Source organism: Thamnophis elegans, chromosome 4, assembly GCF_009769535.1.
Source record: "Thamnophis elegans isolate rThaEle1 chromosome 4, rThaEle1.pri, whole genome shotgun sequence".
In the NCBI taxonomy this organism is placed as follows: Eukaryota; Metazoa; Chordata; class Lepidosauria; order Squamata; family Colubridae; genus Thamnophis; species Thamnophis elegans.
In genome coordinates this window covers 32,662,760-32,683,807 of record NC_045544.1, presented here as the reverse complement: position 1 = coordinate 32,683,807, position 21,048 = coordinate 32,662,760, and the positions used below count along the sequence as shown (strand labels likewise).

The window sequence follows — 21,048 nt, the reverse complement described above, 5'->3', positions numbered from 1 at the left end:
TTCAGCTTATCCTTGATTGTCAGCAGTGTTATCAATGCTTTTGCTAATAGAATTTCTCTCTTTCAATCCATAGATTCTTTAGTTTTTTTCTTCTTCTGTATCTTACCCTCTGGAATAGATTTCCTCTCCATTTAATTCCTCTTTCAGTATTCCATTCTTTCCATTTTCAGAGACAAACAAATCACCATAAATATCAGCAGGTTTAATCTCTTTATATTCATTTTCCACTTCGATTTTTTGAGTTTCAACCACCCCGTTTGCATTTGATAGACATCCTCAATTTCTTCATCATATTTTATTGTTATATGCTCTAAATATCCAAGTTTTTTCTCTATTCTTTCCAGGTACGTGCAGTCAGGGGAGGGAGGGGAGGCAGAGCCTCACCACTGTCATCATGAAAATAAAAAAAATGTAAAAGGAAAAAGGCAAGAGCTGAGGTGAGGCTGAGCTAGTTGCTGCCAGAGTCAGCATGGATGACTCTGCTTAGTGCTTAACTGTTTTAAAAAGCCTCTTAAAAAGTGCTCTCTACAGGAGGCGGCAGGAGAACGACGTGCCTCATCTAGTCTGACGTTTTATGATCACTCGAGCAGAGTTAAGCAAGGGTTAAAAGCCGAAAAATTCCTGAGTAGATGAGTCACATCATTCTCTTGCCTCCTCCTGTAGAGGGTGCTTTTTTAGAGGGTTTTTTAAACAGTTAAGCACTAAGCAGAGTCATCCATGGTGACTCTGGCAGCAACTAGCTCAGCCTCACCTCAGCTCTTGCCTTTTTCCTTTTACATTTTTTTTCTTTTCCTGATGGCAGGCAAGAGCAGAGTTGAAATCCTCTCTGAAACAGCTGGAAAAGGTATGTGTGGGTCGGAGGGAGGGGGAGGAATTCAAACTTCATCCTCCTGGTGCAACTTTGTGTGTGTGTGTGTGTGTGTGTGTGTGTGTGTTTGTGTTTGAGAGAGGGGGAGGGAGCATATTGAGACAGTTCTTTAGTTATGCACTATCTAACACTCTAATACTATGTGTCAGCGTTCCAAGTATCATGTAGAATTAAATCAGAGTCCAAGGCAAAACTATCCTTAAAGTTCCAATTTAATAAAACAGACATCTTAGGCACATCAGTGTTAATCCCAATACTGGAAATGACATCAGAATTCCACCCAGTTAAAAGTTCATGATCTTGTCCCCACACCCACAATCCATCACATGGTCCAATCTTCTTCTTCCACACTGGCATCCACACCCAGCTGCTTCCGATCAGGTGTACTGGTGCAGAGACAAAGGATGACCTTGCCTTCTAGTAAAGAATGAAAACAATACATTCCACAATCTCACTCCTGTCTATTTCCCCCTCCCATCAACTATACTAAAGAAACAGCATAATGAAATAAGAGAAAGTGTGGCAGGCCAAAATTCTAAAAGGAATATAATTGCAGGCCTGACACTATGCCTTTGGGTCTTCTGAAATTTTAATTATCCAATCATAAGCAAAAACAATGTTTTCAGTAGAATGAATTTCCACTTCTATTTACACCTGCCAGCCAAAATTCTGCTAGTGGTATTGCTAACATGAGCTGAGGAGGAAAACCTAAATTTTCTGAATCCTGGTGCAACTGTGTGTGTGTGTGTGTGTGTGTGTGTGTGTGTTTGAGAGGGGAGAGGGAAGGAGAGAGGGAAGAAGGAGGGGAAAGGAGAAGAAAAAGAAAAAAGAAGGAAACTTATTTAGCAAAGGAGTAAAACAAATGCTGAAAGTATCTTTTGCAAACTTGAGAGTTCTATTTTCTTTTGAAATTGTGCAATTCTAACAAACACAGCTGCTCTAGCTTGGAAGGTTAATAAAATTAAAGCATAGATTCACAAAGAATGTTGTTTTCACTTTTCTCTCATTAGAAATATACTTCAAAGGGACATGTGTGTGCTTCCCTTCTTATCACTCTCTGTAGCCAAGCAGTAAAACCTTGTAATGCCAAGTCAAAACAATCAGTTGAGGGGAAAAAAGTGTTCCATTTTCAATACACAACTCCAATCAACAAATCCTCCCAGCCTCCGAGCAGCGGCAATACTGTTGAAAATCTAATTTCCTTTTGTAGCTTTTTTGTATTTCAAGTTAGAAACAAGAGTCCAATCTTTAAATGAATTAGGAAAGTACCCGCAGCAATGAAAGGGGAAAACTTTAGTCGATAGATTACAGAGAACAATAAAAGAAAAAATAGAAGAAAACTTAATCCATCCGTTTCAAAAGGCGTGCATAAATTCCATCCATGAAGATAGCATTTAAAAAGTAAGATAACCACTGTCCAAAACCATTCCAAATTTAATTCCGCTGTTTGATTCTTCTATTCTCCAATTTAGATTAATTTTAAGTTTTTATAGGCAGTCTCTTTTTAAAACAGTAAAAGTTCCTCACCAGCTGGAAACACTTTCTCTTTCTGTATCCTTCTGTTTTGGAGCCGCCCCGACTTTGTCAGCCTTGGCTGGATTTTTTGTCGCTGGCTTGAAGAACTTCTCTTGCTGCTTTCAAGGATTTTGTGATATCCCTGAGGTCAGCAAAACATATTCTTCCTGTTCACCGTCTCTTCGGGATGGTTTAGGTCCGATTGGACCACCCAGTGGCAAAAGTATTGGCTGCGGTCTCAGAGCATTGAGACCGCACATCCATATCATCGCGATGTTGGCTCCTCCTCATCCGATTCTTCTGCTCATCTTAATGCATAGGCTTCTTTCTCAATTATGCCATCTTCTTTTGCCTGTCCAAACATCAACAAGCTTAGGCTAGCAGCTGGATTCCCAATTTCATTTGTACTAGTAAAGCATGGGATAGGGTTGTTTTTGCAATAATTCTTTTGTAGTAAAAAAAAATATGGTAGATTTTATCCTGTCGTGAACAGGTCCCATCTTTTTCATTGCCCTGCATGGATGGACCTTGTCATTTTGCCTGCAATTTACATTTTTGATTAGGTAACTGCAATAACACCAAGTCCCCAACTCAACATATTATCTCTAGCTCTTGGAGTTTCTGTTTCTGGTTAGCTATTGGTAAATTTGCCTGAGCTAATTGCATACAATTTCACTCTCTGGGCAAATATACATTCAGTTAAATCTTTTGTTTTTTCTAGACTTTTTGGATGCCTATCACTTTTCTGGGTTGTCTACTGTAAAACAGTTCAAAAAGACTATTAAATACCTGTAGATGTTTAAACCACTTTTCTATAGGCAAATAAGATCCAGTTTGGTGTAAAGACGCTAGGTTTGTAACCAGGAGACTGTAAGCTCTAGTGTTGCCTAAGAAGAAAAGTCAGACTGGTAGCTTTATGCCAGTCAACTCTCTCTCAGTCTCAGGAAGATCATTTTTTAAAAAAATAAATGTTTTTTTAATTTTAATTTGAAACAGGTACAGCATCTTTCTTTACATCTGTAGAAAATGTGTCAATCGATTACAGATAAACTTTGGTACATCTCCTCCACAGTCAACCAACATAACTCATATTAACTCAAGCATTATTATATATCCATTTTCATTTGACTGTAATTATTATTTAAAGATATTAATAAAAGTAATAATCTTGAACAATACATGCCCACACCAGTGGGAAAAGAAAAAATCAAAAAGAAAAAGGCAAAAAAAAAAGACAAAAACGACAAAGGACAAGGCAGGAAAACAAAACAAAACACAGGTATCTATTATAAAAAAGAAGAAGTACCGTATATACTCGAGTATAAGCCGAGTTTTTCAGCCCACTTTTTGGGCTGAAAAAAGCCGCCTCGGCTTATACTCGAGTCTACAACTGGATCCGGCAGTGCTGTTGCCTGTTGGAGGAGGAGGAGGCGAACCAGCCTGCCATCGCCAGCCACCGCTAGCCCTGCCGCTCTTCCCACCCCCTTCCAAGCCCCACAGTCCAGCGGATGGAGCAGCGAAGCCCCGGGGCTTCGCTACTGCTCCCCGCATTTTCTGCACGGGGATCCCTTGGAGAGGGGATTCCAGCCTGCCATCGCCAGCCACCGCTAGCCCTGCCGCTCTTCCCACCCCCTTCCAAGCCCCACAGTCCAGCGGATGGAGCAGCGAAGCCCCGGGGCTTCGCTACTGCTCCCCGCATTTTCTGCACGGGGATCCCTTGGAGAGGGGATTCCAGCCTGCCATCGCCAGCCACCGCTAGCCCTGCCGCTCTTCCCACCCCCTTCCAAGCCCCACAGTCCAGCGGATGGAGCAGCGAAGCCCCGGGGCTTCGCTACTGCTCCCCGCATTTTCTGCACGGGGATCCCTTGGAGAGGGGATTCCAGCCTGCCATCGCCAGCCACCGCTAGCCCTGCCGCTCTTCCCACCCCCTTCCAAGCCCCACAGTCCAGCGGATGGAGCAGCGAAGCCCCGGGGCTTCGCTACTGCTCCCCGCATTTTCTGCACGGGGATCCCTTGGAGAGGGGATTCCAGCCTGCCATCGCCAGCCACCGCTAGCCCTGCCGCTCTTCCCACCCCCTTCCAAGCCCCACAGTCCAGCGGATGGAGCAGCGAAGCCCCGGGGCTTCGCTACTGCTCCCCGCATTTTCTGCACGGGGATCCCTTGGAGAGGGGATTCCAGCCTGCCATCGCCAGCCACCGCTAGCCCTGCCGCTCTTCCCACCCCCTGCTCCATCCGCTGGACTGTGGGGCTTGGAAGGGGGTGGGAAGAGCGGCAGGGCTAGCGGTGGCTGGCGATGGCAGGCTGGAATCCCCTCTCCAAGGGATCCCCGTGCAGAAAATGCGGGGAGCAGTAGCGAAGCCCCGGGGCTTCGCTGCTCCATCCGCTGGACTGTGGGGCTTGGAAGGGGGTGGGAAGAGCGGCAGGGCTAGCGGTGGCCGGCGATGGCAGGCTGGTTCGCCTCCTCCTCCTCCAACAGCACTGCCGGATATCCGCCCAACGCTGCGGGGGCGCCAGCGGGAGCTTTGGCGGCTTCACCTCAGCCGCAGCGCTGGGCAGCAAATGTGCTGGTGCTGTTGGAGGAGGAGGAGGCGGCGGCAGCAATAGCACCTGAGGACAGGACAAGAAGCAATGGAAACTTGTCAGAAGGAGACTCAAGCTGGAAATAACGAGAAATCTGACAGTAAGAACAATTAAAATCCTAGGAAAATGTCCTTTCATGAAAAATTACTTTTTCAGTTAACGCTGCCTGACATTAGTTGGGTGAACAGAAATATTAGTTGGCCAATTCTAAAAGGGAGCACCAGAAAGAACTTAAAATATTTTTTAAGAGAGCTGGGTTTTTCATTTATATTATATGTATGAACAGAATTAACACAAATTGCAGATACCAATCAAACATAAAGAAAAAAAGGATGAAATAATGCTCATTTTAAAAAACTCAGTGAAAATAAAAACAATATACCAAGAAGGTGGCATACTGGTTGTGATTTGATCTCTTCGGGGGATCCCGGGGATCCCCTATACAAGTATTTTAATATTGCAGACTTGCAGTATTATAAGTCATACTGATATTATAGAACACTTTAATTAAGCGGGTCCCTTGAATAAACATAACTTTGAGTTTCAAATAACACTGATTTTTTATTTTTGAAATTTACCGTAGCTGCTGCATTTCCCACCCTAGGCTTATACTCGAGTCAATAACTTTTCCAGCTTTTTGGGGTAAAATTAGGTGCCTCGGCTTATATTCGGGTCGGCTTATACTCGAGTATATACGGTATATCAACTGGTTACAACATGCTTTGGTGCTTCTCTTCCATTAACTCATATTAATTCAAATATCTTAACTCAAATATTTACCATATCAACATCATTATACCTCCAGTTTTAATTACCTATAGTTATTTAAACATCCTTCATCCTTAGCTATGCCAAAGAATTAATCCATAACACATGCTGACATTTCATTTACTTACTTGTAAAATCCTCTATTATCATCAAATCCTCATGTCCTATTTTAGCTGAACATCCATAATATTTAATTATATCATATATCATAACATTTTCCCAGTATTGATTAACATTTGATTGTATGTATTTTATTTAGTTTTTTTAATAGTGATAATTATTGTAATTAATACTCTTTATGTATAATCCAAAAATGTTTTCTCATATCCAATTGTTATTTATCATATCAACTCCACATTATATACATTACTATCAATATCAATTATTATTCAGCTATATCTGTTACAAAAAAGAGCAATTAGGTTTAGCTAGTTTTCAGTTGTATTCTTCAATCTATCAGCCAATTCCAAATTATATACATTACTATCCATATCAGTCATTATTCAGCTATATCTATTACAAATTAAAGTAATCAGATTTAGCTAATTTTAAGTTGCGTTCTTCCATCTGTCAGCCTGTGTCCCTCCAATAGCAAAATCTTCTCAAACCAATTGCCACGCATTGGATAAATTTATCAAATGTTTTTATAAGCAAGTCCAAACAAAGATATCTTCGCACCTTTTGGCTCTGAATGTTGGTGATGAAATAATAATGTTGTCCCGGGCTTGTAAAACTTTTCAAATTGACTTTAATTCTCAGGGGTGGAGTTTTCATTTCTCCTGCACTCTGTCTCTTTAAATGAATCTTCTTTATAGCTCCCCCCCTCCTTTCTTCCTCTGAGATAGACCAGACGCCATTTCTCACATTTTCCATTTGTATTTCAGGAACATTCAAACATTCAACAATCTCAGTTTTTCCTTCATATTTTAAAATCAGATGATCCAATTTTCTTTCCAATCTCTGAAAAGAGTCAAAAAGCTCTCGACATGCGGAAAAAAGAATCTGGAGTGAAACCTTAGATGTATTTTCAGACGCCATGATGTGTCGTAGTTAAAAATTGCAAGTAAAAACACGCTGGAAACTGTGCAATCTTATCTGATCGTAAACACAGCCAAGTAATAAAAATGTCAGATCGTGAAAGGCTAATTAGTAGAAAGTAAACTTTACGATCCACTTAGAGAGAATCAGAGGGGGGGATGTCGAAGAGTTCCTTGAAGCGTTTAAGAAATAAAGTAGCCACCAGCCATAAATCCATTAAAAAAAAGACCAATTCGCCGCTAGATTCTTCTATTCTTTGGTTTCAATTAGCTTAAGCTTTTAGTGCGGACAGTCTCTCTTGAATAATAAAATCAGCTTACCAGATGACATCACTTCTGCCATTCTTAGGGGCAACCTGCAGTTTCATTTAGCACACAGCTAATCCAGAAAGGAATTGGCAAGAGGGGTTAATACCCCCCCCCCAGAGACTTTGCGAACGTCTCTGAGGTCACTGGGTCTCCCCTCACCTTTCACTGTCGTCTCCGGGACAGCTAGGGTTCAAAAACCCGTCCAAAAATCCTTCGGAATAGAGGAATTTCAGGAATAGCCTGAAACTCCGTCTTCTCACTGCTAAGCCCCGCCTTCTTCTCCTCAGGAAGATCATTTTTGAAGGTCTGATTAATGTGCTTAATTCAGCCATCAATCTGGGGTTATTAAGGATTGGTTCTTATCCTGCGAACCCCAAATCTCCATATAGAGACATCTTAGTGAGACTGATTAGAAATCTGAATCTTGATCAAGTGGTAATCCCATTCCAATGAACTCTTCAATCAGGTTTTCTTCTATCTTTGTAACTATAATGTTGCTGAGAGGCATTCTTTTAGGGTAACATGAGGCCTAGACATATACAACTAGAATATATTGGTTACTTTTTTGGGGTACTCTTGGCAGAACTGATAGTGCTGCTGAAATAATAAATGGTTTTGCAGCAGGCCTGCATGGAAACCATGAGTTGTATGTCACCAAAGCATGTCAGTGGTATACTTGCAGATCACTCAACATCTGTACAAAAAGCCTATCATGACTTTGGCACTACTTAAGGAGGAGATTTAAAGCATAATTGACCTAGATATCCATGTTGGTATTTTGCAGTAAAACCAATTATTTCTGTGGCACTTTAAAGACTAGTCCATTTATTTGCATATAAACTTTTGTGGGTTACAATGCCTAAAATATATTGAGTGAGATCTTCTGAAATCATTTCCATGCAAAAATAATTCAGGTTGCCATGAATTACTGGTATTAGTTTCTAAGTCAGTCTTAGTCATTTCCTAAGAAACGACTTTGTATGGATTGGAAATTACACTACAGATGTTTGAGATTGTAGTTTGTCAAAGTTTTAATTGGAAATCAACTGCTAAAATTCAAGCTGCCAGTGCTAAGTATTTTAAATCATGGGAAACTTAGAAGAAAAGAAAATTAGCAAGCCCAACTGCATGGCCTAAACAGCTTTATCCCATAATTATAATTGGTTTTTTACTGAGCTCTTTTACAGAAATATGTGCAATGCTAATGTTACTTATCTAACTGACAAGTAAATGGCAAAAACTGGTAACATTAATCCTTAATATTATGCATACATTCTCAAAAATAGCTAAACAGCATTAAATATCTGTATTAAAAATAATTTTGAATCAAATATTCTTCTGATTTTGTTTTGGGAGTAAAAACAGTTAAAATGTTGCCCTGAGAATGACTACTACTGCTATTGATAACTACTGTATCCCAAATTTGTGTTGTTTTGTAATAGTTCTCTATCTCAATCCAATTAGGTCTTTTTTGCCCCCTTATAAGCAATCAAAGATTACAAAATGAATATGATGACTTTGCAGTGTTATGGGTTTAATCATATCCATCTCCTGGGAAGCACAAGAATGCTAATTTACATAGTTATGCTAGCCAATTATGAAGTTAAAAATAAATTATTTAAGTCAATTCTTTATTCTGCATTATATATCTGATACCATACAGTAATGAACAGAATGCTTCGGAATCCCAAAGGTGCTTTTCCAAAGGAAACTGGACTTTTTTTGTCCAGTTTTTATCAAGTCACCAAGAAAGTCCAGTTGCCTTTTGAAAAGCACTTTTGGGACAACCATGACCTGAATGATTGAGAAACTCCATAAATGCTTCTGAGGTTTCTCAGTGCATTTACTAATAGATTTAAAACTGGTCTTTTTCAACCATGCTGATAGCAACCGATCAAAAGGACTACTTTGTATACTACCAGATGAATATACACAAATACATGCGGACAAATATTTGATCAGTTTATATGAGATATTGATACAAATACTTTTTTACTTCTATTTTAATAACAGATGGTAAAGAGATAATTGGTTGGTATTCTCTCAGTTGAAATATTGATTAGGGACATTTCCCCACTTGCATTTAATCACAGCACAAATGTGCCCAACTTCTTTCTTACATTATATCTTCATAATACTGACTGTGTCTGATCCCCAATTCATTTTTCATGCATTCTTAAGTTGCCTTTAGTTGTTTGAAGTTGTGCTTTTGGGGAGTGGGGGGAGAAATATATTATAATGGTAGCTTGCCAAACTTCAGTTTCTCTGGCATGCTATGTTGCTCTGCTGATTATGATGCTTTCAAATTATCTTTGAAGATGAAGACTTGCTACATAAAGACATTCAAAATTAACAAAAAAAAACTAAGAACATATACAGAGTGCATACCTAGAGACATTTAGACTAGACAAAACAATCAAATTTTGCCAGACTGACAAAGTGCATGAAATAATTAGCTGAAGTGTCCTTTGTGCTTGAGGGTCACAAGCATATGCACAACTGAGAACATCTGAAGTCTACAGATTAGGACAATATGGAGACTTTGTGAGTGAGTGTTTTGAAAGATTCTCAGTTGGAAAGGGTGATTGTGTAGAGACCTCATCAAGTAAACTAAACCAAATAGACTACAACACAACTTAGCACAACATATGAACCTAGACTCATACCAGTGGTGGGTTCCTACCGGTTTAGACCAGTTTGGCCGAACAAGTAGTGGTTCGCTGGAACCCGAAGCAACCCAGGTCTGCCACCACCACCCCCAAATTGGTTGTTCGGGCAGTGCCATAGGCACCGCCATCATGTTTTTGGGTTCTGCACATGTGTAGAACAATTTTAATTGTATTGCACATGCACACCCAGCACACATCAAGCGTGCATGCTTGCCCATGAGCGAACCAGCAGTAGTGCCTGCCAGAACCCACCCCTGATTCACACACTGGCAGAAAATAATGGGTGATTAAAAGCAGGCTGGGGAACATGGAATAGCATAGAAAGCAAAACAATGGCAGTGCAAAAATAGAACTGGAAGAGAAGGAGCCAGAAAATCAAGAGATAAATAAGCTATGTGGGCACAATTTAGTTGGCAATTATCTATGAGAATTGAAGAAGAAGCTGTGATAATTAAGGCAATATTAAGTCGCTCTTAGGTCTCAAAATGCTAAGCGTGGGAGATCACCAGGCAATCCTATGACTGAAGGTTAGCTGGGAAGTAAAAAGAAAAAAAGGACAATCTTGGGTAAAAATAATGGAAAATCATTTCCATATTATTGCAGGATGAAGTCATCAGAGTCAAATTCAGCTCAAAGAAGACTCTCCTTTTTAGAGACTAATGACCAGAGAATTTAATGGTCCATGGAAGGCAAGGAAATACTGTTGAATGGTTTTACTGCCTTTAATGAAAAAGATACTAATAAGTCCAAACTTAATCCCAGGAGTTATTGCTGGATCATTGATTTTAATTGATTAGAAAAGGACAGAGCAAATACCTTCAGACTACTTGTCTTTTTTTTTAAAGCTGTTATAGCTTGTATATATTCATTTTAAACCATTTCTTTTAGATTATGGTTTATATACAGGTTTATTATTATTTTAACTATGCAAATTTCTGTAAGGACCTATATGTATTTTTTTTAAAAAAAGTTTATTTAACTTCACATCACAGCTAGTTTACCTTAGTCAAGCTTCCCTGCTATTCTTTTTTTTAATCTTGTAAAGTGTGAGAAAACAATTCTGAGAAAAGATACAACTGCTTTAAAGAGTTCCCGACAGTTATTTTGTTAATTCCAAATGCAAAATGCTGCATAGCCCTAATGAACAACAGATGTCACAAAGATTATCACTATGGTACACTGGGTATAGTACAATACATGTTTGTGTCTGTGTGTCTGTGTCTGTCTGTGTCTGTGTGTCTGTGTGTATACATACATACATACATACATACATACATACATACATACATACATATATAAACATACAGGGGGGGGGAGAGAGAGAGAGAGAGAGAGAGAGAGAGAGAGAGAGCAGTTGTGTCTTTTTACTTCGTGGGAAAGAACGCCTTTAAGTTAAAAATGTGTTAGTCTTGCTGTAAATGGAAAATATGACTGTGCAGTTTTATAGAAAATGCCAAACTGAAATGTTTATACTGGAATCAACCCCATCTCTAATTCCGACTCTATTGTTGAATAGTATTTTGCTTTGCACTTGTATCAGAAAAGAGGTAACCATGTGGAAAAATCTTCATCAGTACAAATTATGTTTGGCCACAGTAGTAAATTAAATATTTTATTTACTTTAAAACACATTAGCATTCTCTCCATTCCTCCTCCCCCCCAAGTGTTTATTTAATAGTTGTTTAATTTCATTTAAGTGTTGGGGTGTAATTGCTGGTGAGAACACAGTCAGCAATCAAAGATCTGTAATTACTTCGTCTGAATAAATCAGACAGCATAGAAGAGCTCCAGAGAAAGGCCCCAGTCAGCATTTGGGTGAAATAAACACCCCACTGATTACATGATCTCATAAATACGATGTTGCCATTGTAATATTCCTTTGTGTCAATAGGTTGGGGAGATTTGCTAGAGCTTAGTAAATAGACCTTTAGCTTTGCTTTACAAAGGGACAATTTGCTTCTACTGTAAAGAATCCTCCATTGGTTTTCCCTTCACTTCTGGGCTCCTTAAACATCTCAGAGTCTTTGTCTCCCTTTCATCCTTCCCCCCCACCCACCCATAAAGTGGGGTGGGGAAAACATGACTAGCAATGTATTCATAGGGAGCATAGGAAGAACAGGATTTACAAGTATTTGGAATGCCAAGAACTAGGTTCTAAACCCAATAAACTGTTAGCACCTTGTTCTTGGCATTCCAAATATGCATAGGTCCTATTCCTCCTACGTTCCCTATGAATTCATTGCTATTCATGTCGCAAATGGTTTGAAAAAAGATGTTTGAACCCAAACAGAATTGCTGGGAGTCCAGCATTACAAGTCACAGGATTGAACTGTTCTACATAGTAGCCTTAACATTTGCATAATCTGCCATAAGAAATTCCAGTCCAGATTTCAATTCATTCCTTAGCAATGGTAAAAAATGCTGGCCGAGTATTTTATCCGGATGGTGATTGGCTTGGGTTTTGGTTGGTGGATTCCCATCCCTCTTGTGCTGAGAAAGCATGCACACTTTCTTTTGAGGGTGGTTCCCCTTCATTGACTGGACCTCATAGCCCTTTAGCTCATTATTCCCAGTTTCCCCCTCTAAAGTTTCACCATCTGTCAAGCACAAATAAGACCCAAGAAGAATAGGCTGCCTTTGCCTCTAAGAAAAACAATATATTCTGTGATATCTCACAGAGCCCAAGGTTTTCGTTCTGAATGTTTAGTACAATTTGATCAACACAGCACTCTGAAACTGAACAGCATTGATATGTATAATATATTACCTGCCTAATAAGTGGACATTTCAAATTAAAACAAAAAAGAGATAGCTGTGAGGCTTAAATGTGCACATTAAATGCACAGTGGACTTGGCAGCATTTTCTGACCAAAGAAGGAGCCATGTTCTATATATGCTCCAATAAATCATTTCCTGTTCCCATACATGGAGGGTATTCTGCTGGCTTCCCTCTCACAGGAAATGAACACTCCTTGCTACTTCCACCACCTGCACTCTGGATATACATATGGATGTAAATCTTTTTCAGACACAAAAACCTCATTTTTCTTTCATTTTTCTTTTGCATTTACATCAGCAGACAGATGAGATATGATCTATTCAAGGATCTAATAGTTCCATTGTTGCTCTAGGCTGTTCTTGGTTGCCACAGAGATCCTTCTCTTGCTTGCCATGCAACCAGTTGAACAGTAGGCAACTAAAGACACAGTGGAAGGATTGCCATGGCAACAGGTAACAGCCTAGAACAGCTGTGGGGTTGCTGATCAACATACCAACAGAAAAATAACAGGAAAACAAAACAGAATGAGCAGCTTAATAGAGGCTGGGCTGGCTGCCCTTGTAGAATGTAGGCAGCCCACTAGAGTGGAACAAATGGCTATGAGGGGCAATGGTCATAGAGGAGGGACCTTCCACCATTGTACACAAAAGCCAATTGGAACTGAGTAGTTTATGTGCAGGGAAGTGAAGTGCTAGCAACAATCCAGACAGCACTGCTTGAGTGGATACAAATTGGAAAATACCATCTTTGACATGGAACAGATAAACATGGGTAGAATTTCACTTATGGTGGGTTGGAGGCAAGTTGAGGAGGACATTAGTAGCTCTTGCCTTCCTCAGCTTGTAAACTGTGTTTTTCCAACTCAAACCCACTGTGTATCTTGTGTAGCTTATCAGTGACTTTAACCATTCTATAACTTTCAGGATCTTTTTGGAGACTGATATCTTTAAAAGTATTAGTCATTTTAACATCTATGTGTTGTGTGGAAGAGCACAATGATATCCTAAAGCAAAACCAACTAAAAGTATTGTGCGCAGTCAAGAATAGCAGATTTATTATAGCATAAGCACAGGCCCATCTTTAGATGCACGGGATGAAGTCTTGAGAAATGAATCCTTGTGAATTCAATTTCACATACATGATATAAATGAAATAAAATTGTGAAGGTTCTTAGGATGAGATAATAAAAGAAAAAAGGAGTGAGGGTTAACAATTATAGATAGTGCCCATTAATAAATTTGTGATGCAGACACTTGTTTTGAATAGCTAATAGTAGAATACATTAAGAAAACCTGATCTCTGTTTAATTCATAAGAAACTATTCATTGTCCTGATAAATTCAACCTCAATTATTTCTCAATTAAATCAGAGTTCTTAGTGTCTCAGAGTTGGTCCTGAGAATACCAGAATGTTCCTCTACTGCAAAATGTCTGCCAATATCAAATTTCTGACCATGTCTTGTTGGGTGTAGAAGCTGACCAATGCAATACAATGCAAGCCAGTCAATGCAAAATGTAGTGGGTTGTAGCTGAGAGATGATCATTATACATTTAACTGTATGTTCCTCTAAAGTTAGAAGTAATTTCTGGTTTTATAATAATATAGCAAAAGGTAGGAGACTAAAACATATGAAGAACGGTTGCAGGAACTGGGTATGTCTAGTTTAATAGAAAGAAGGATTAGGGGAGACATGATAGCAGTGTTCCAATATCTCAGGGGTTGCCACAAAGAAGAGGGAGTCAAACTATTCTCCAAGGCACCTGAGGGTAGAATAAGAAGCAATGGGTGGAAACTAATCAAGGAGAGAAGCAACTTAGAACTGAGGAGAAATTTCCTGACAGTTAGAATAATTAATCAGTGGAACAGCTTGCCTCCAGAAGTTGTGAATGCCCCAACACTGGAAATCTTTAAGAAGATGTTGGATAGCCATTCGTCTGAAACGGTATAGGGTTTCCTGCCTAGGCAGGGGGTTGGACTAGAAGACCTCCAAAGTCCCTTCCAACTCTGCTATTGTATTGTATTGTATTGTAATCACATCAGTTTATAGATATCTCCATAGAAAATAAATTTTGCATGCCAGCCTATGAATATCACGGAAAACAAACTTGCATGGGAATACAACTTCATTTATATAAATCCAATGGATTATGTTTGGCACTGAGAATGGGAGGCTTTTTAAAAGAAAGATTATCTGTCCCAGCAATCTTTTGATGATAATAATGATATGAAGAATTCTGTAAAGAAATCAGTACATTTTCTGTGGTAATAAACTTCTATTCTTACAATATTATTATATGAATGAAGTTCAAAATGTTAAGTATATTTCATCAAGCAGGAAAACATCCAATTTAGACTAAACAGCAACCTGTAAATTATAACCAAAAATCAAAAGAAAACAGAACTGTGAGAAGAAAAGAGTTAATACTTCATTATGCACAATTTTGGGCTCTCTTGTTTCTAACAATTCACAAGCTGGATTGGGTAGCTGAAAAATATGGCCTCCATTAATTTATAGATCAGTCTTCAGTGTCTGTTCTTTTATAAGTGTTCTTGGTCTCTTTTTTTAGGTGTTCTGAGGGACTTCTTTACACTCTACATCTGTAGAATGTGTGTGTATATATACATATACATATATATAGATATAGATCTAAATCTAGATCTAACTTTAAGAAAACCTAATAATGAACAGTCTATTAATTAAATAGCAAGGCAGTCTTTCTGAAACAGTAAGAACATAATGCCTGAAGAATACCATATAAGCACCTAAATCAGCTGTTGAGCAGACTTGTTTATGATTCATTCTAGCATAGCTTGAAACACAGTTTTACATCTCCAGAATTTAAGCTTTTAGTTTAATGTCCAAATCACATTACAAAGGAACTGTCCAATAAATGATTAAGGAATGCAACCATTTTTATGTAAATATAACAAATTCTGCACTCATGCTGACTTCATTGTCCTTCCATCAGTTTTGGTTTTTAGCATCTCCTTAATACAGTATAGTTTACCTACATTGTTTTGCCCTTACTGGATTTGTATGTGTGTATGTAATGTACTAAGCCATAATACAGTAGGTTTTGTTCTGTTAATGTGATGCGTGAACTCAGCAGATTGTGTCTTATTTAACTAACACATTGAGATAAAAACAAAAAAACAAATCTTGACCCAGTCTCACCTCACAATGATATTCAAAGCTTTCTAAAGTAATGAGCATTATGTTGGAAACCTAAAGAATATAAAAAGACTTTGCTTCAGAATATCATATTAAAATTAAATTAAAATTTAATTTAACTTAACTCTTTATCTTGAAGGACAAAATTTGAAATATTATTACTGTATTTTGTTTTTATGAGACCATTACATCTACTAACCAGAAACTAACTTCTGAAAGTAACAGTTCAAAGGACAGATTCATCTTTGGAATTAAATTACAAAGTACCTCAGAATGTTTAATCAGCCCAAACTTACTTTTGAATATTGGAACTGAGATCATAGCTTTAAAAAAAAAACTCAGCCAACTCCCTCTTAAACTCTTTTAATTTCTGCCAGCTGACCTTAAAAAAAATCAAATCCCTTAGTTCTTATTATTGTTAAACAAAAATAATAAACTTTTGCTAAGTCAATTTACATTCCAAACTACAGTACTGTACTTCCCCTTACTGACGTAGTATGAATGGCAATGTACAAAGTGCCTATCCAAAGAGAAAAATAGAACACATGATGAAAGAGGGACCAAGGATCCTGCCCTTGATTGTTTTGGGTTAAACCTACTTCAGAAGACCATACCCACTTCCATTTGAGTACAGATAGTCCTCAACTTACAACAACTCATTTAGTGACTGAAAAAAGTGACTCAGGACCGTTTTTCACACTTACAGTACAACAGTTGCCACATCCCCATGGTCACATATCAAAATTCAGATGACGGTTGCAATATCCCATGGTCATGTGATCACCTTTTGTGACCTTCCAACCAGCAAATTCAATGGGGAAGCTAGATTCACTTAACAACTGTGTTTCTAATTTAACAACTGTGGTGATTCATGTAACAACGGTGACAAGAAAGGTCATAAAATGAGGCAAAGATGACTTTAACAAAGGTCTTAACAGAAACGTTGGGCTCAATTGAGGTCTACCTGTAATTATAATTTGTCTGCAAGTTATGTATGTTTAGTATCTTCAAATCCAATATTGAGAGATTAACATTTCAAAGTTTGCTGAGTGCCAGATGTTTTGAATAGGATCATCAGTCCAGCAGCCTGTCTGCCTTCTACTACTACAGAAACAATGACCTTATCCACTGGCAATGCTTCTGCTGGGACCACCCATTTTAATTTTTCAGTAAAGTCTCAACAATATAGTATGTTGTTAACATACATAGTTAAAAGAGCTAGTTAAAGTAACCAACAAGGTTAACTTTTTTAAACGATGCGCTGGCAGGAATTCCTTTAAAAAAAGGTTGCAGAAGGAATTGTGCTCAGATGCATTTGTGTCCTTCTCTACAGCCTCTCTTCAGGGATATATTTAGTGCCAGCACACATACAAAAAACTTAGTTCTTCTGTACAACACCTTATGGAAAAAAATTTGAAACCTACCACTGTGTCAGTGCCTCACCAGCCATAAACCTCACCACACGTCACTGTTCCTTTCCTTGTGCGAGTCCCTCAATATCATTCTGAAATTGGGCAAGGATATTTGTCACAAAACAAATGATTGTTCCTGCAAATTACAGTTTATTCTGTCACCAAAGAAAAAAAAGTTAACATCCATTTTTTAAAAAACTCATGATTTTAAAAGCTTCTTGCTCTTATTTGAAACTCTCCGACATTTGGCATTTTTGCTTCGTCGGCTCCAGTTGAAACCCCAAACATGGATCAGCTGATATCTGCATGCTTCTTATCATGAATATATTTTTAACAAAAGTTCCTTGCAATATATTCTGAAAGCACAACCTTCTTCCATTTGAGATCCAGAGTAACAGATTTTTGACCTGCTAATTGATCTGTTAATGGCACTGAAGTCACTCCAATGATTTTTATCTATCTGCTGTTTTACTGCGAGGCGGAAATAATGCAAGGAAAACTTTAAATAGAAACAATTTACACAAAATAAATACACATTTTTCTCTCCTGCCGTACTGCAGAATGCAGTGTGTAACTAAACCAAAGTTCAAAGGGGTTGTTTTTTTTTACAGAACAGTAAGGAACTTTTGAACTGCCTTTAAGGAGGAAACACACTTAGTTTTGATTTTGTTTGATATAACCAAAGAAAGAGTATGTAAGAAGTCAGGACTATTACCATAAAAGTAGATATGCAGAGTGAGGAGATTTTCTTTTCATAACTATCCTCTTCCAACAAAATAGAAAGCAGATGTTTGCTGCCTTTTTCTGCCCATGCTCCATTATTAATTATCCTAAACCCAGTGCATGAAAATGGCTGCAAATAAAGTATCAGCACAGAAAAATATTTAGACCAGGTTTGCATTTTGTTATTTATACTCCAGGTTGCTTTCTTTTGAATCTCAGCATGGGAAGCCTTCTTGAATTTCTGGTGTAACATGGCTTGTTTTTACTATCAGATATATCCATTGCAACAGTTTAAAAAAAAAAAAGTGCAAGTTTCCATTTGTGTGCCCCAAAGCTGCTTTTTCCAAAAGGCAACTGGACTTTCTTGGTTTATTCTTTGAAAACATTTTGCTTCTCATTCAAGAAGCTTCTTCAGTTCCATGTGTATGTCTTTTGGAAAAGCAGGGAATTAAAAAAATAAACGAGTCATTCATGCAATGGTGATGTCTTCTTCATAAAGTCATTACTAGTAGGTACAGTAGTTCAGTAGGGAGATGTTCATAGCTCATAACAAATTCAGTGGCAGATTTTAAAAAATTGCAACCTTACACATTTTTCCACAAAAGTAATTTCCACTATTTTCAATACTCCCTGGAAACTGCATATAAAATGATTATCTAAAGATACATTGAAATAGTAAGTTTAAAAAATCCAGATCAGAGGATATAAGTTGCTTTAATCATGCAAAGATTACATGTATTCAATAAATACCTATCTGCAAGCATCCTGCCAATCAGTCCTATTTTTAGGTTTTCTCAAGCATCAATTGCATTCTTATCAGTTGAAGCCATAAAAGAATGTTCATCAACATGAGAAGCCAACAAGCTGGTTCAATTAACAGAACTCCAATAATAGGAAAGTGTTCTGACCCCCCCCCTCCTCCATCCAGGAACGAAAGCCGAAACCAACGTAAATGAGAAGGTTTCTTTTAATCAGTCAAGACTCTCGTTGGCTGCAAGCCACATAAACAAAGAGATAAGCACTCTGGCAGCAAGTCCTACAAAACTTGGCAGCAATGCAAACAAACTCTGGCAGCAATCCAGCCTGCCAAGTTTGTTTCTTGTTGGTCCTTAATGTTGACTTCTGCAGAAGCAGAAGGCACAAGCAGTCTCTTTTATAATCAGGAGAGGATCTTAATAAGCATCAGCTGAGCGTAATCATCTCCTATAATTACGCAGTTGTTCTTGCCACCAGTAGCCCTTTAACGGCGTGCATCCCGGAACAACTCACAGGTGTTTTCTGGATCACTCCCTCTTGTCTCCTCCCCACTGATCCAAGGCTCCAGTGCCACCTGGTGACCAACCAGTCTCTCGCTCGCCCTGCTCAGAGTCTGCACCCTGTCTAGGGTCCTCCACCTCCTCCAGGGCCGACTCATAAGACCCCTCGCTGTCGGAGTCTGGCGGCAGCTCCAACAGCTCCTGCCAGGCCACAACAGGAAAGTATGGCTTCATAAATGTTCTCATCTTCATAATACAAACTTTTAGGCTATACAACTGTGTGCTTGTGCAACACAGTACAATATTTTAAGCACAATATACCTTTTAATATATAAAGCACTTTCCAATTCAGACATTTCTAGCTTAATTTGAGGTCATTTTATTTCTGCTTTGACTATGACATTTCCTTTCATTTGCTTATCTTTTATTTCTCAGCTTCACAAAATATAACAATGCCTGATGTAAGATAAGCTAAAAGGGAAGAGGAAGTAATTGTACTTATTGTCTGCATAAGGCACTTCATTATTTGTAAAGGAAAACAACATTCATAACCTAGCTATTCTGCAGTTACAGATGCCTTTGCCTAAAAAAAAAATCACAAAAAAACAGAATGCAGGTGTCAAAACAATTTCGAGAGTTAATCATGTTTAGCAACATGACTGGTTTTTTCTTCTTTGGGTTGGGAAAAGTATTCTCCCCTGGGTTTGAACTGATCCACATAGCAAATAAGAATGTTAATGCTAAAGAAAGAATTGAAGTAAGGACTATTTCAGCCCACCTACTTTTTTAGAAAGTTGAATTATACACCAGTGGGTAAAGCAAGTCATGGAAGAAAAGATAGTAGCTTGCTGGTTTAGTCCCCATACTTTCACAATTTTGGGACCAAGAAAAATTAAATCACTTAAATCATACAATTAGCTAAATGTCCTGATAATACTAGAGGCAATAAATGGAGCAAACATACTGTGTTCCTCCAAGGAAGGAGGAGGGGATAGAATCGTGATGGCGAACCTGTTGTGGCCCAGCAGGAGCCGCAACAGACTCCGACAGCGAAGGGCCCTATGAGTCGGCTTTGGAGGATGTGAAGGACCCTCGACAGGGGTCCGACTTCGAGCAGGGCGCAGAGAGGCTGGTTGGCCACCAGGAGGCGCCTGAGCCTTGGACCAGTGGGGAGGAGACAAGGGAGTGTGATCCAGATGTCAGCAGTGGGAAGGAGCCAAGGGAGTTGTTCCTAGATGCCAGCACTGGAGAGCTAATAGGCGTAAGGAACAATTATGCAGTTACAGGAGGTAATTGCACTCAGCTGGTGGTAATTAGGCTCCTCTCCAGACTATAAAAGGAATGCTTGTGCACACGCCCCTTTTGCAGAACTCAACGCATTAACTAATGTTGGAGAACAGTATTGTGAGCTTGGCAGGCTGGATTGCTGCCAAGGCTTATCTGTACTGGATTGCTGCCAAGGCTTGTCTGTGCCGGTTTGCTGCTTGTCTGTCTATTAATAAATTCCGTAAAGTATCTTTGGAGTGCTTTGGTATGGAATAAGGGGGGTCAGAACAGAATCTATGGCATATGTGCCACAGGTGGCACGTAGAGCCATCTCTGTGGGCACATGAGCCATTGCCCAGCTCAGCTCCACTGTGCATGTGTGCCACCTCCTGCTGGCCAGCTGATTTTCAGGTCTCTGCCATGCATGCAGGAGACGCACATGCATGCGCGGGGGGCAGGGGGTCACATGCCCCATTTTTGGTCCCAGGAGGCTTCAGGGAGGCCTGCTAGGCCCAAAATGGGGTGCGGGGTGTCACACACATGCACGGTGGGCACCGTCAGCTTCACATCTTGTTTTTAAATTCTGTGCATGAGAAGAACAATTTTAATTGAACTGTGCATGCGCACCCAGCACGTATGCGCATGCAGAGCTCATCCAGCATGCGTGTGTGTGCAAAGCGTGCACACGAGCGA

At 39.2% G+C, this 21,048-nt stretch overlaps 1 protein-coding gene across 1 annotated transcript in view; it reads left to right on the top strand.

Annotated features, from left to right (window-relative positions):
* Positions 1-21,048, top strand: part of LAMA4 (laminin subunit alpha 4) — a 104,632-nt gene that overhangs the window by 14,235 nt on the left and 69,349 nt on the right. The window lies entirely within an intron of this gene.